Source organism: Aulonocara stuartgranti, assembly GCF_965226115.1.
Source record: "Aulonocara stuartgranti genome assembly, chromosome: 6".
NCBI classification, from domain to species: domain Eukaryota; kingdom Metazoa; phylum Chordata; class Actinopteri; order Cichliformes; family Cichlidae; genus Aulonocara; species Aulonocara stuartgranti.
The window spans coordinates 27,512,346-27,528,252 of NC_138944.1; the positions used below are offsets into that span (position 1 = coordinate 27,512,346).

Consider the following 15,907-nt stretch of genomic DNA (forward strand, 5'->3'; position numbering starts at 1 on the left):
GTTTCCAGCTGTTTGACACTTGATAACTGTGAGACAGAAAGGTTGCAGAGAGACCAGCTTCACGATTCAGGAATCTCACAGCCTTTATCTGTAATGACGTGCAGCATCGAAGTTGCACAGAAGGAAATCATTCACCGTGTAATCATGTCACAGACAGCTACTGTTGGACCTGTTCAGATATGAGAGGTTTTGAGCAACAAAATTCCTATAAATATCAATTTTACACAAAAAGTGATTTCTCCTTCAGGAAAGTGGATTTTGTGAGGAATGCTAAAGGAGAGAGGAGATAATGACATGTGCTCTCTCCCTCTCATGTTTGTTGCACATTACAAAGCAAAGTATGAATATCTGACTGTACGACTATTCTTTGTTTAAAGTGCTAATTTATGAATGATGAAAGTTTATTGCAGACAATGCACTTCTGTTTTTAAGCAGAGCAGCATTTGCAACCATTTATCCACTTTGTGACAGTCAGGAACTTCTGGTAAAGAGGGTCTTACTCTAGAAATCCCTTTGCGATGGTCTCAGTCGCCCATAGGTTGCATGGGAGACCCCAACTTGTGAATAAACATATGTCAACTGCTCATTGAGCTGTAGTAAAACATGGAAGTGCAACTCAAACTGGAAACACAGAACATTCACCTTCAAGGTTTAAAAGGTGCAACTTATTTTCGTGTTTGCAGACAGGTCAGTCGCTTCCATGCAAACTGTGGGCAACAGAAATTTCCCAGCAACCAGCTGGGAAATGGACTTCCCTAGACAGTCTCTAGGTCTGTGTTCAAAGGCATCACCCATACATGCACACAAACAAATAATCAAATATTGTTTAGGGTACAGTTGAGAAAACCACACTTGTAATTTTATTTGTGAGCCAACAAAGTTTGAATGCTCCGTCAAAGGCGCAGTCATGATCTGAACTTCAAAACAAATACCCATTAAATAATGTAAGGTGATCAGACAACAGTTAGTCTACTATTGACAAGAGTGAGGGTGAGTAACAATTTGCACAAAGGTCTGCTACTTCTGTGTAGCCCACGATACAGGTTGTATGTTAGCAAACTCTTGTATTCAGAAACAAATTAAGTTAACCTTTGACTCCATTTAAAAGGGAGTCAGTCCAGAGCTTTCTAGGAAACATTCTGAAAGTTTCTCAGAGTCAATTGAACACAGAGGTCATGGGTGCCTGCAACTTCAAGGCTGTCATACGCATCTAGATGCCAAAGAATATGAGCTCACATGTAAGAATGCAACTGCTGTGTTTCCTGGCCTTCATTCACTCTGACTAACTCTGGTCAAAGTTTGAGACAGACGCACGAGTTATGCAACAGTCTTAAATTGACCAAAACCTCTGAAATACTTCAAAAAATAAATAAATAAAAAGGAAAATGTCCTCACTGAAAATATAAGAAATCATGTTCCAAGTACTTCAATTTGTATGATATAAATTTAAAGGAAACGTCACATCGTCAGTCTCTCTTACATGTTTATGAACTCCACAACTCCTTCATATTACAATGTTATGTTACAAATTAGGAAACGTTACAACCACAGCAGCTCCGCGTTCTTACACAAATTTAGATAACTGCATTAGAGGACTCTTCAGAACAGCCTTCCTTACTTTTGGATAATCTTCATAAATTTATGCCACATCAGATTTTGGGAACAAAAACAAAAAACCCAAAAAAAAGTAGATTAAAAACAGCCAAAGTGGGAAAAAAGGAGGCTTAGTTTGTCAGGATGGGCACTTATGACAGTCTGAACTCTTGACTTCATTATGAAACACTGTTGAGACCAAGCAAGGAAATTTAATGAACAATCACTGCTCCACCTTTAAAATCTTAATATAACTTACAGAAATCAACCACCATTACCTGCATGTAACTACTGGCAAATCCAACTTCATACTGCAAACTTAATGCAACTCCTTCCACTCCAATAGATTTCATTTACTGATACTGTACAAAGTCTTCAGTGCACTGACAGGTGTTGAAGGAAAGTCTTTAATTCCTGTTGTGAACTTTGAGCCTAGTGTGATTAACATGTTCTCACACAGCAGCGTGCTACAGACGCACAGAGATTATTAATAAAACGGGTCTAATCTAGTCATACTGGTCCAGGCTTAAGACGTGAATCATTGTGTAGTTGTTCTGCATTTAGTTTCAGTTCCAAGCTTTGTGGTCTACACCAGAGCTTCATTTGGGATATTTATTTAGTGAATGAAAGCCACAGATGATGTCTTAGTGAAAAGCAAAAAGGAAGGAGGTTAAAATAAAAAGGAAAAAAGTCAAACCTACGGGAGGATCTTTAACTTTGCCACATTTACTTCCTCAAACCACATTGGCTTTGGTTATGTGGCAACATATGACTGGCTTTGAACATGTAAGCTGAGATGGATACAGCTCTACTGAAGTCAGTGACAGCATCTGGAGCAGCTGCAAAGTAGCCACTAGTACAAAGAGAATAAAGACAGTTCATAAATCATGGCTGGAATGCAGCCTCATTTCCTATCTGACCCCACCTCCAACAGCAATAGTTTTTTTCCTTCAACTCTAGGAGCTCTCTACACCAAGTAGCTGAGACCTGAACATCCCAATCATGACTTGGCTTATAACTCTAATTGTCTGTAGTTTGCCCCACACAAAGAAACCCCATTCAGAGCAGATGCTGGAAAAAGCAGAACTAATGAGTGGGTAAGATCACGTATGTCTGACCTGACAGTTGATGCAGAGCTGATTAATGCTATAACAAAGATAGATGAGTCTGTATGAACCTCGATTTTGGAATTACAGTTTAGTATCTTGCCAGTGCTGCAGAGAAATTGGCCGGAAAGTGGCCATAGATCTTTCTGTAACAGTTAAAGCACTAAAAGCACTCCATGCTGTCAAGAAGAAATGTTTACTCAAGTATAAAATTAAATAAAAACATGCATTAGGATGAGTGCAATAGCTTCATTTGTAATTTGAACAATTAAAGTCAGTGTACAAATGCCACTTTTAAGATGGCACAGAGCACACTGGACAAAACCAACCAGGAGCTGTGCGTCTAAATCTGGCAGGCAGCAGAGAAGTTGCTGATTCACTCAGGAATGCTGGTTCCAGTCACACAGACCTAGAGACTGGTCAGCAATCATATGGCAACCAGTGGGGATCATGTTCTGTAACTGGTTGGTGAGCAGTTGCTGGTTGCTTCTTTCAGTCAATGGATGAAATCACAAAAAGGGTGCTGCACCACAAACCACCTTGCATTTGCTTTGGTTGACAGTTTACATGGAAGATGCCGATTTGTCTGCAAACACCAACTACTTTGAAGGTGAAGAGTGTCAGTTTCCCGTTTGACTTCACTTTTCTCCAAGTTTCACTAATAGCTCAGAAACACACAGTGCCCAGAGCATGTGGTACAACTGGTCTGTGGGCTACTCTTACTTAGTTCTTCACCGCAAATACTCATGGACACAACCATAAACCAAGAGAGAGAGAACATATGCAATGCTACAACCTTTCCATTGAGTATCAAGAGCATATTCAAACATGAATAAGACACAATTCCCTAACTAAATTTGCTAGATTACCATTATAGGAGGAAACACCATTTTCATCCTCCAGTTCAACATTAAAAAATATTGGCTGTCGCCAGTGCTACCACTCAGCCTCCTAGTAGACACACGTATGGTATAAATTTGAGAATCCTAGGTGACTTTCTTCTTCAGTCATCGCATTTGGTCATTTTGCAAAAACTTGACTTCTGACCTCAAGATACAGATTGCTGAAATTTGAACACATCTAAGATTTTTAATAGATATACTCTTGTTATCAATTTAAAAATACTACGTCACCTCTTTACTGAGTTATCGTATTCAGAAACTTGTCCACGCTGCCTGCCAGCCTGCTAGGAGGGGTGGTGCCAATACCCCATCAGCTGTGGGGAGAAAAATAAAAAAATAAAAATCACAAAAGTGAATGGAATACAGCTTGTGTCATTCCAAGGTGCATTACATCAGTATTCACCCTGTACTGAGGAAAATATGTTGCGGTAAGTTTACTCTGAATTTCTTTTTAGCTGTGGTTAGGTGGATGTCAGTCTATGTTACAGCAGCTATGTCAAGCTCAATTCCTTGAGGGTCAACTTTTTGATATGTCCATAGTCCAACATGAATTAAATGGCTAAACTGCCACCTCAGCATGCAGTCAAGTACTACAGAGTCTTGCTAATGACCTAATGATTTTATTCTGGTGTGTTGCGGTGAAGACGCGGTTAATAGTTTCAGGACACTGGGCGTCGAGGATTGGAGCGGTTTTCCTCCTGCCCCCAGTTTGATTAAACTAGAATCACATCATATTTTCGGCACTACATTGTAGTGAGACAAGTTTGTGGGTGTTGTGTCCGCAGCTTTGGCTGTCCTTTTAACCTCTTGCTGGTTAGCTAGCGTGAGCTATAAGCTAACAGCTAGCCTGGTTAATGAAGCTAGAGTTCCATGCACATGTAAAGACAGCTCATCTCTACTGCTTTAACTGTTAAATCGGAAGGCAATACTGCGGTTGACAGGGTTTATTATGTGAAACAGCAGCTTGTTTAGTTTAAACATCCTGCGTTAGGAGGCTAGCTTCATCCGTCTCCCCTCCCTTGTGGTTGGAAGGGACAGGGTTTCATCTTTTGGCAGCCATGCAGACTGAGCTGTTTGCGTTCTCAGGACAGCCATGCAGAGATTAGTGGCTACATTGCAGCCCCAGTCACAGCTTTCATCACCGTCTTTCTCGTCTTTCCCCGGAGTAACAGCCAAACAGTGCGAGGAGGACCTATTGGCTAGCACTGCAATAGAACGTATGTGCAATAGAAATAAGAATATACGTTCTTATTTTAAACTTAATCTGGAATTCATTGCAAACTGTTTGCGTGGGATATGAATGATAAGATTGTTTTTACTAACTCTTATTGGAAAAACAATCTCCAGTGTGATCAAATTTTCATGCCAAACATCTGCAGCTTGGGAGTCTATACAGCACTATGATGCCCAGACTTAATTCTTTTGAAAACCATACATCTTTCCACAGGTCTGAACTTCATCAGACGCCAACTAGGCACAGAGCTGGATGAGGCCAGCTATCTGATCAAGATGACTTCTTTAGATCCATGGGGTCAGGAAAGCCAGAAGCATTGGAGCTGGAGAGCTACCATTCATGTCCAATTGCTGGAGGTGTGGATCTATTGCATAGCTTTCCTCACATCAAGAAGCTGTCAATTAAAATCAATACAGTTCTTGCTGCATCTAGAGCTTGTGAAGGACTCTTTAGTCAGGCAGGACTCCTCGTTCACTGCTAAACAGTTACAGCTTCACAGCAAGAACCTTTAGAGCAAACTGCTGCTGAAGCGTAACCATCATTTTACTGAGTGAAGAAATGGCACGTTTTTGCTAAATATACAGAAAAAGATGCACAACCACACAATTTATGGTAAAAGTGAGCTGCCTTGTATATACACATATGTTGAAGTTGTGTCGTTCTAATGTTTTCTGAGGCTGCTGTACCATTTAGAGTAAAAGTGAATATAAGTATACAGTATATCTTGTCACTGGAAATGGTTTGCACTGTTCATATATTTATATTATTTACTGTATATATTGGTTAAAAAAGCTTTGTTGTGAAAAACTTAATCTGGAAATTAGAATTGTTGTGCCTTAATTTTTTTACATATGTTCTTTTTGGTCTATAAAGCTCTGAATGGTTTAGGACCAAAATACATCAGTGACCTCCTGACCCAGTATGAACCTTCCAGATCCCTCAGGTCACCTGGATCCGGTTTTTTTATCAGTTCCCAGAGTCAGAACCAGACATGGAGAAGATGCATTCAGCTTTTATGCTCCATATATCTGGAACAAACTCTCAGAACTATTGATTTTATCTACTGTTCCTTTCTTCTTTTTTTTTCATTTTAAATCATGCTTTTTATTTGTTTTTATTTTTTAGTGTCTCTGTACAGCACTTTGAACCACATTGTTGTTGAATTGTGCTATATAAATAAACTTGCCTTTTTGAAAATACTACAGTGCATATTTATTCATTTGTTTGTCTAATAGCATTTATTTAAAAAATAAATCAGACATTACAAATAGTTACTCGCTACTTGAGTAGTCTTTTCACCAACTACTTTTTTACTCCTACTTAAGTAACTTTTTGGACGACTACTTTTCACTTTTACTTGAGTAAAAATATTTTAAAGTAATGCTACTCTTGAGTAATTTTTGGATACTGGACCCACCTGTTACCCTGTAGATAAAAGTCATCCACCAACAAACTAGACAGAAAAGAAATGATCCTAGGTAAAACTTGGAAAAGACCACTTTTTTTTTTTCTTAAGTGAATTTTGGTCAATTTCGATCCACAGCACAGTGTTACATTGACCTAAAATGATAGTTCAGCTTCAGCTGTATTGTAAATACTTAAGTGTAAATGAGCTTCCAATAGCTAAAAATAATGAGCAATCATTTAAACTTACAAACAGCAAGCATGTAAATGTCAGTGAGAGAACTGGCAGGTTATCAAGTTATTCCTGTGGTTATCATCGTATAATTTAAAGGATGAATTTAGAGGATGATCAATTTTCATGGAACCAAAAAACATATGCCAGAGTAAAATGTCACAACAGCAGCAGAAGCTGCTGCTATTTCCCTGCACCACCTGCCCCTTTTGCTGTGAATGCAGATACAACCTTTAATTTACAGTAGATCTCATTAGAGGTTAGACTAGAATTTAAATGTATTCCTCTCTCCATCCTTCTCCCCACCAGTGCCATAATGTTACATGCTTTTCATATACTTGGTAGGATTTCATCTGGCTCCTGATTACATAAATGCATGCTTGTATAACAGTCTTGTATCTGCAAAGGCCATGTGTATCAGAGCAATCAACAAGCTGACAGAGATGTTCTTGGAGTGAGAGGTGTTTCATCCCAGAGGAAATCATGAGAAACCTGAACAGCACTGTGCCGCTACCATGGAAACATTGATAGGCCAACAGATGCCATGACTAAGTATTAGCATACACTAACACTGAGTGGTCAACCATATTCTTATATGTGCGGCGCTTTATATATTAGGGGTGCAACGATACACAAAATTCACGGTTCGGTTCAATACTTTGGTGTCACGGTTCGATATTTTTTTTCGATACAAAAAAAAAAATGTTCATGCCTTTTTAATTTGTCATTTATTAAAATTATAAATATATATTTTAACTCAAAAGTACAGTGTTTAAATTTAATGTTGCTGAAACAACAAAGTAATAAAAAAAATAAATCTGATGGAGAAATCACTCATCTTTGGAAAAGAGTTTATCACAGAGAAATGGCTCTTTCCAAAATAAAAGCTATACTATACGCTTCTTCTGGGCTATATTCTCAGCAGCATAAGGAGAATCATGTGCTAACAGCTGTCTAAATGACTCGGCTAAAGTTTGTAGCATGCGTGCTTGTTGTTTTTGTCTGCTTCCACTTGTCTTTGCACTAGGATGATGTGCAGTCATATTCGTTGTGTGTCAGCGTAAATCTCGTTGAAATGACGTTAACGCCACAACACGGCAAATCTCCGTTAACGAGCTACCGCGGATCGCCCCGTGCATGGGGCTGGACGGCCAACACGTTAACGGCTAACTACGCTAACACACTAGTTCCCACCCATGTAACTGAGCATTGCGTGGCACATCCAACATACTGTTTTACTTTAGTCCATGACGCGCTTACCTTCAGGGTCATACGTCACATGAAAACCAAAATAGTTCCAAACGCCAGATCTGAATGAGGGTGGGGGAGGTTCAATTTGCCATGTTGCAAGGAGAGCTTAACTTCTGTGTCGCTAGCTTGCCCTGCGCTCAGTGAATCTGCGTTCGACTACTCCGCCTAGGCTGCACTGTCGAGCGCAGATCCACTGAGCGTTCAACACAGAAAGCATCGTCGGAAGAAAAGTTGATAAAATAAATTTAAAATTTTGTATTGTTCGATACATATGCGTACCGAACCGAAAGCACTGTATCGAACGGTTCAATATCGATACGAGTATCGTTGCACCCCTAATAAATATGTAGAACGGGATGCCGCAGTAGTTAAATGAAGTGAAGTGTCTAAAACACCATCCCTCACTCCTCACCTATTTTAACTGTGAGCTTGACTAGCAATCACTTTAAGGAAAGATGAGATGGGAGTTTAATTTAAACAGCTACAATCTAATTGACGTTAAGCGGTACACCCGCAAGTACTGAAAGCAACTAGCTGGCTTTTGTACTCTACCTGTAACAGGTGATTAGCTGGAAGCCCGTGTGCATCTGTCAGTGATGCTGCTGGTGGAGCCCAAAGTATTTATATAAATAGAACACAAAGAATATTTACATAAATATAAACTCCTCCTACTATATAAATAAATTCAACACCACAGATGCTCAGGATGATTATGCAAACCACTATTTTCAGGTAGACGAACTTCCAGTCCCCACTAAAGTATACCTTTACTTTAACCCCTGTAGCTAATTTTAAAACTATTATATAGCATTTACACAGCTCAGCCCAAAAGAGACAAAAATGTAAAAATAAAAAATAAAAATAAAAATCAGGGGGGAAAAAAATATATATATATGTATCAGAGAAAAGGGAAAGACAAAAACAAATGTCAACCACTGAATCATACGTTGAACTGTTGCAACAAGTAGTTAATTGACAGGTCAATTAATGAGAAATACAGCTGTGATAATTTTGTGAGGCCGTTTCATTATTAACGAATAGCTTTCAAACAAAGAAAACATGTAAAGACTGGGCTTTTGGAAACGCTAGTCCACATATTTACTTTTTTCCTATATTTGCAATAAATGGATAAGAAAATGACCTGGAGATGAACAGATACTGAAAACTACTCAAAGCCATAAAGGAATGCTAAAATAGTTTCGTAGGGTGGCTTATAATACAGTGATCATGTTTCAGTATAAAAAGATTTGGTTGGATTTGTCAGTTTCTTTCTCAGGGAAAAAAAAAAAACTTGACTGTGGGCCAAGGGTGAACAAAATACATTATTTAAATACAGGTGTCAACAGCAAAACAATCTCTCTCTCAAAGTATTCAAAACCATGTTACACTTACGAACCCCATTACATAAGTGCACATATGACCAGATATTCACCTGCCATTTACCTATCGGCTAATACGGCCAGGATTACAGTCCCTTGGAAACAGACAACTGCTACCACCATGGATACCTAGTTTTTCTTATTGTACTCCCTAATCTAGTAGAACAACACATGCCAACATGTCTCATGCACATTCACTGGCGACCCTAGTGGGTCCAACTCAGGGGTGCTGAGATAATGAAAGCCATTATGTCCCTGTTAACTCCAGTTTAATTTTTGTTTATTCGGTGACACTGATGAACTGAGAAAAAAAAAGGAGAAAAAAAGAAAAGGAAAAAAAAAAAAACTCCTTTCCCCTCCCCAGAACAAAAATGAGGGGGGAAAAAAAAAAATTATTTATATATCTCTATATCTATATCTCTATCTATCTATCTCTCTATATATCTCTATCTATCTATCTATCTATCTATCTATCTATCTATATATATATATATATATAAAAATAAAAATTGGCCAAATACAGTCAATAGTCTAGCGCATTTACAGGAATATATTGGACTACAACTCCTCTATATTAACAACATATCTTCTCCTTTTAAAGTTTCATCACTGCATGAATATGTTTCAAGCCAACAATGCATTTCAAATAGAAGTGGGCATTTAAACCTTATGCTCTGCACAACAGTTAAAAATTTAAATCATTCATACTGGAGAGGAGGACAAAAAACATAAAAGTCAGTAAAGAAGTAAAAAACAACAGTTTTCTAAAGAAAAGAAAATCTGTCAGTCAATGGATTGCGTAGTAGCTCTGGAAAAGCTTGCCTGTGCTTGAGGGGCAGGGGGTACAATGTGTTATCTGCAGCGCCACAGACCTTCCTCCTTTGAAGTGTTGCTGAACCACCGACTGCGCCAGGGACAGTGAAGGTGGAAGGCAGGAGGCTGTATAGAAACCAACAAAGTGAGGTACAGAAAACATCAGATGCACAAACAGTTTAACTTGTGATGTACTACATGCACCTCAGAGACTATTTACACTGTTATTTTTGAAGCAGAGCAAAGGAAATTCACATGATTATTTTTCCTCTCCTTTTTCAAGGTCCTGTTTGGGGCAGCCGTGTTTCCTTTGGCGAGTAATGAAGAAAGCATATGGTGGCCATGTGTTGAACGATTGGCTGCGAGGTTGGAGAGGGGAAGTACATGGGACGAGCTGGATGGCAAGGAAAGTGAATCGACTGACTGTTCTGCCTGTTCCCTCTGTTCACCGAAACTCTCCCTCAAGGATTATCCTCTCTAATAGACTTAAAGGCACTTTAACTGAGCTGCCAGCTGCCTGCGTCCCTGGTGGAAAGCAACCCAGGTCAAGTCTGAGGGAGGATATCCTACCATGACAATGCATCACATTCCTAGAGTGCCTCAAACTTGCATCAAAGTAAAATAAATGTAACCACTCGTACCAAATACTGAAAGTAAATTAAATATTTAGTAGAACAGAAAAACAGCCTTACTTCACATTCAACGCAAACACATACAAGAGCTTGAACACTAACAGCTGCAACGACAATGCCACTCACGACCATCATGAGATGTGAACCTTGGGCAATGTTACAATATGTATTCTTAAAATATGTGTATAGAAGAAGAAAAAATTCACACTGTTAAAGTATTACAGAGCTACAGTAAGTGTGACCAGAGCTTAAGCAGCTACACACTCCACACCTACTTTTTTGATAAACAGTAAATAATTCATCCATGAGGAGGAAAATGTGGGCCAGAGAGCTGTAATCTGCATAACTCTGAATTTCACTGCAGAGTTTTAAGGCAATTTCTGTGTCACACACTGCCATGGAAAAAGAAACGACTTTGATTAAATGTATTGAAATCACACACACAAAATAACTTAAAACCGCAGATTGTTATGTTGTGTTGGTGTCATGTAGAACCCACATCATATAGAAACGCCAACAATAAACACCACATTTATGGCGAAACTAAGATTTACTGTTCTCAGCCAATGTGGGAAACTGCAAGATGTGAGGTCTGTGCCAAGTGAAGACAGCAGCAAAAGACAAGCGCAGGATTCTGCAATAAACTCAGCTCTTTTGTTAGGAAAAAGAAAATGAATAATTAGGTCAAGGCTTCTCTGTTGTGGTCCACAGGGAATAGAGACCTGTTGATTTTCTTTCATGACATCTAATCATGGACTAATTTAGACACAACCTGCATTCCTTTGTTGAGTTTATTCATTCTGACCTCTTTTTGGGCTGATGAAATGCCAGCTTATTATGAAACAGTAGCTATTCAACAGTTGTAGGCCTACGGCAATATGAGGATGCTCAATGTCTGAAACATTTCATTTTTGTCTAGAACGTCAAAACAATTGTAAGAAAAAGGTCAGTATATCTACCTTTTAACTAATAGGTCATTAACCTACAGGGAAGCCTGCCAAACTGTATGACTGTTCCACAAACACATCACTCAGTATGACCAATTAATCTTTAAAATACTGTATTATGTATTTAAAAACAAAAACCCAGCTGTGATGCTCAGGATATTATCCTATTTCAGTAATGTGTAAAATGCTCATTTTGCTGAGGGATAGATGCTCAATTAATTAACCAATAGCTCTAACCAATGAACTTCAGTCTCTGAGCAGGAAGATAAAATATTCTTTTCACGCTACATTTTATAAATATTAGCAGAGAGCCACTAATCACAGAAGTTTAGCCAGATTTCTGAACCCGTTCCAAAGTGAAGTGCTGTGAAACTAGTTCAAACAAATCCAGGACTTTGCACAAACTACTCCCTCCCAAATTTTATTGTAAAGTTCTCTAAATTTTAGTTTTCAGTTACTACAGCAGGACATGATTGAGAGCACTCTAGTTCATGTAAGTCAAGTCGAGACTTGCAGTAACACAATGTGAACAAGGAACAGACACAAACTACGTGAGCAGAAGTGCCTGACTTCATGACTTCAACACAGGCTTGGTGATGTGGCACAGAGGTCTGGCCAGGTCCTCTTGGACCATGAGACATCGGGAGACCTCTGACCAGGCATGTAAGGGAAGCCTCCATTCACAAAGGCAGACGTTTCCATGCCAACAGCAAAGAGGCCTTTCAAACAGGTTTTGTGCTGCACCTCTGCTGCAGTCTCAGAGAAGGACCGGTGGGCATTTGAGAGGAAATGGGTTGTGGGAGGCAGTGAAGAGATGCAATTGTGTTAAGGTGAGATGGAAAAGGACTGAACAAAATGACCCACAGCCTGAAGGCATTTTGTGATGGGAAATTACAAAAGAAAAGGCTAGACGGCTCAAATCACTTTTGTCCCTTTTAAACGTATGAAGACATAGGAACATCGGTGGCTTTATCAATCTGTCAAAGTGACGGCATTCTGTCAGTCCGACAGCAGACCCACAATATTGCCAGAACAAGCCGCAGTACCCAAATCAATGTGTGGTATGAGTGAAATTTGACAATACAAGTGCTGTATAATCCATTACTGGGTTTAGGCTGTATATTCCAGCCCCAGCAGCCTGCCTAACTTTAGTTGACTCCCATAACAGGCTCAAGCATAGTGGGAGGTTTAGACACAATAGAAACAAAAAGGTTCAACAGCCAAGTAAGCTAATGTTTATTATTAGCATGCTGCCATGAATATTTTCCCCATATTTTTCAAATGAAAAACAAATATTTAAAAAAATAATAATAACTATACACAACACTAAAACCATTTTATCTGGTCAAATGACAGCCATCCACGTATGTCTACTAATTACCATCTTTCCCCATTTCCCCAGTGTTGACAGGGTTAATATATCCTAAAGTTCTTATAATATCATATTACCCTAACAGAGCACTTCACTCTCATACTTCAGGCTTACTTGTGGTTTCTAAAAGTAGAATGGGTGGCAGAGCCTTCAGGCCCTTCACCTCAGGAAACAGCTCCCAGTTTGGATTCCTCTTTGATAAAGACTATAGTTGATGCTCATTTAGGTGACCCTGAACTATCCCTTAATTATGCTGCTACAGACACAGCCTGCAGGATTTCATGTGACGCACTAAGCACTACTATTCCACTCACCTCTTTTCATTCATCATACATTTATATCCTCCTGAGAACTGAGGAAAAGAGATTCTTCCGATTGAACGTTTTGATTTCCTTCCTCTTTGGAGCTAAAAGAGGCCACCCAAACGCATGAGATATCAATGGAAAGGATGTTCTCTATTTAGCACAACAAGACTTATTAAGGTAGCTCAAATAAGTCAAAATATATAGACCAAAAAACATCCAAAAATGTCCATTGCACAGGCCACAAATGAAAAGGCTGGTTCTCAGGAGGATATACCATTGCAGCATGTCATTATATTTGTGTCTTGTCTCTCCCTTAGTCTAGTCTCCTGTTCACCTGCCCCTGCCCCTCCAAGAGCCTGGTTCTTCTGGAGATTTCTTCCTTTTAAAAAGGGAGCTTTTCCTTCCAACTATCATAAAGTCCTTGCTCACAGGGGATTGATTGTTTGATTGTAGGGTCTTTACCTTTTAGTATAAAAATTTGGTCCTATATAAATGAGCTGAACTGAAAAAGTTTCCTGGCAGAAACTGCATTGTAGCAGACTTTTCATACCATGGAGGCTCTATGTTTCGCTAGTAACTCTGATTATGAAAACTACTTCTATGTGTAGTGAGGCATTATAGATCCACATTTAGTAAAAGTTACTTATTGAAAGTTCAGGTCTTCAATAGGGACTTATAAACTGTGACTATGTGGTGCCTTGTGTGCCTGAAGTGACATACACACGCCACGTCAATGGAAAAAAATAAAAAAAAAAAATATAAATAAATATATATATATATATATATATATATATATATATATATATATATATATATATATATATATATATATATATATATATATATAATTAATTACTATGTAGTAACTACATAGTGATTATGTAGTTACTATGGACTTAATGCATACATATTATTAAAATATGGGCTATAACAGTTATATAGCAACTTGAAATGCTCCCACAAATGGCACTACAGCATGTAAAAATATAATATAAGCTCTGGCAGACTTGGTTCTATAGTAGGTCTTAAAGGGTTAAATAAATATCGTCAAATAATCGATATCTCAATTTCAGTGAAAATAATCGTGATTATCATTTTTGCCATAATCGAGCAGCCCTAATATATATATATATATATAATTGATGTGGAGATAATTTTTAAGATTATAACAAATCTGTAAAGTTACAACTGTTACAATTATGTAAATCTGAGCGACTCACTTTCAAAAAGCTCGTGAAGAGATACTGCTGTAAATTCTCACCTGTGCACAAGCATACACGTGCACTTTGTTCCAGGGTGCTGGCAAAGTCTGATCTGGCTGCCTCTAACACTTTCTTTTCACATGCACTTTCATCAAAACGTTTAAGGGGGTATAGTGCATGTGTGAAAAGTGCTCATTTGTGTTTATGTAAAACTTGCTCCTCTAGTTTCAGCTCCAGCACGTAACCAGTACATAGATATTTAGTACGTAGCCATCAATTGGGTGTGAAAGCAGCTCACTGTTCGAGTTGTGCCTGATCAACACTTCAAAGAAGAAGTATTCCTTCTCAGAGGACAAAGACAAAGAGATGCTATTTGTACTTTCATATCTTTGGCTGTTGATAATATGCTCTGCTGCAGTATAATTGTGGACCCTAATATATCCACTCTTGACTTTTGTCCCAGACTGCCACTTTCTTCTGTCCCTGCACTGTGTCACCTAGTGTTCAAAACACAGCCCACATCAAAGCAAAATGCCTGGGAGATTTCTCCCCATGTTCATTACCCAGCTCAGAGCTACATGGCACAGCACTGAATTATTAACATACTCCTTGCGCCTCACAGATACTGAGCAAACGGGCCGTTTACAAGCACAGAATAAACCCATACTTTGCTCTTAAGGCTCCAGTAAATCCTCAGAGTAACTCAAACTGATAAAGCAAGCATTTAGAAGAGAGCATTTTTAAAAGGCACAAAACAGAGGATGTTATCACACTGCTAACGACAAAGTTACAGATGGAGGTATGCAATAAGCCGAGAAAGAGAATTCAAATATTATAAATATTACATTCTTCATGAGTATAGGAGGAAGAGAAAATGTGCGTCTGATAGCGTAAGATAAGATAGCTAGGGAAGGCCTGAAGCTGTGAATTAGATAGGTTTCATAGATATCATGCGGGGATGTCGTGGCATTGACATCATGGTCATATTACTATAATGATCGTATCATATATACACATACATAGGGCTGGGCGATATGACCCAAAATTCATATCTCGATTTTTTTTTTTTAAAGCCATAAAGTAAGAACAAAAAGAGAGTTCTTAGTCCAAGCTGTGTCCCAGATGTCACACAGGCATTTCTATTAACATAGAGCATAGATGTACATAAGATTTACTCAAAAATAAATTATGAGCATTTATTAAATAATAATGCTCCATAAATAAAAGAAAACAATGTTGTTTTTGTGCATAACAAAAAGCTCACAATTGTGCAGTCAAAATGTAAACTAAAAGACGCTGAGCATAATAACAAAGACAGATTTCACAGCTGCTCTGTTCCCAACTTCTACTGTGTGACTGACAGCATTGAGTTTGAAATCCTCTTCGTAACCACGTCTCTTAACAGGTGCCATTTATAGTCCTTATACACAGTAAGGTAATATTACGTTGAAGCACAGTACGTATCACTCCACGAAGGCTCCTCGGTAGCCGTAATGCTCTGACAATCCATCAAGCGGTGCAGCACCGTAGCTTAC

General features: G+C 38.6%; 1 protein-coding gene across 6 annotated transcripts in view; it reads right to left on the minus strand.

The window, feature by feature from the left end:
- fbxw7 (F-box and WD repeat domain containing 7) overlaps positions 1–15,907 on the minus strand; it is a 139,769-nt gene that overhangs the window by 113,624 nt on the left and 10,238 nt on the right. The window contains exons 2-3 of one of the 6 annotated variants that reach the window (XM_082537986.1): positions 9,974–10,040; positions 3,833–3,915 (exon numbers count right to left, since the gene is read on the minus strand). The exons of 1 other annotated variant lie outside the window; for it this stretch is intronic. The gene's annotated coding sequence lies outside the window, so the exon portion shown is untranslated. Of the gene's footprint in view, positions 1–3,832; positions 3,916–9,923; positions 10,041–15,907 lie in introns of all 6 variants that reach the window. 4 more of the 6 variants (XM_082537985.1, XM_082537989.1, XM_082537987.1 and 1 more) reach the window with 4 other exon arrangements.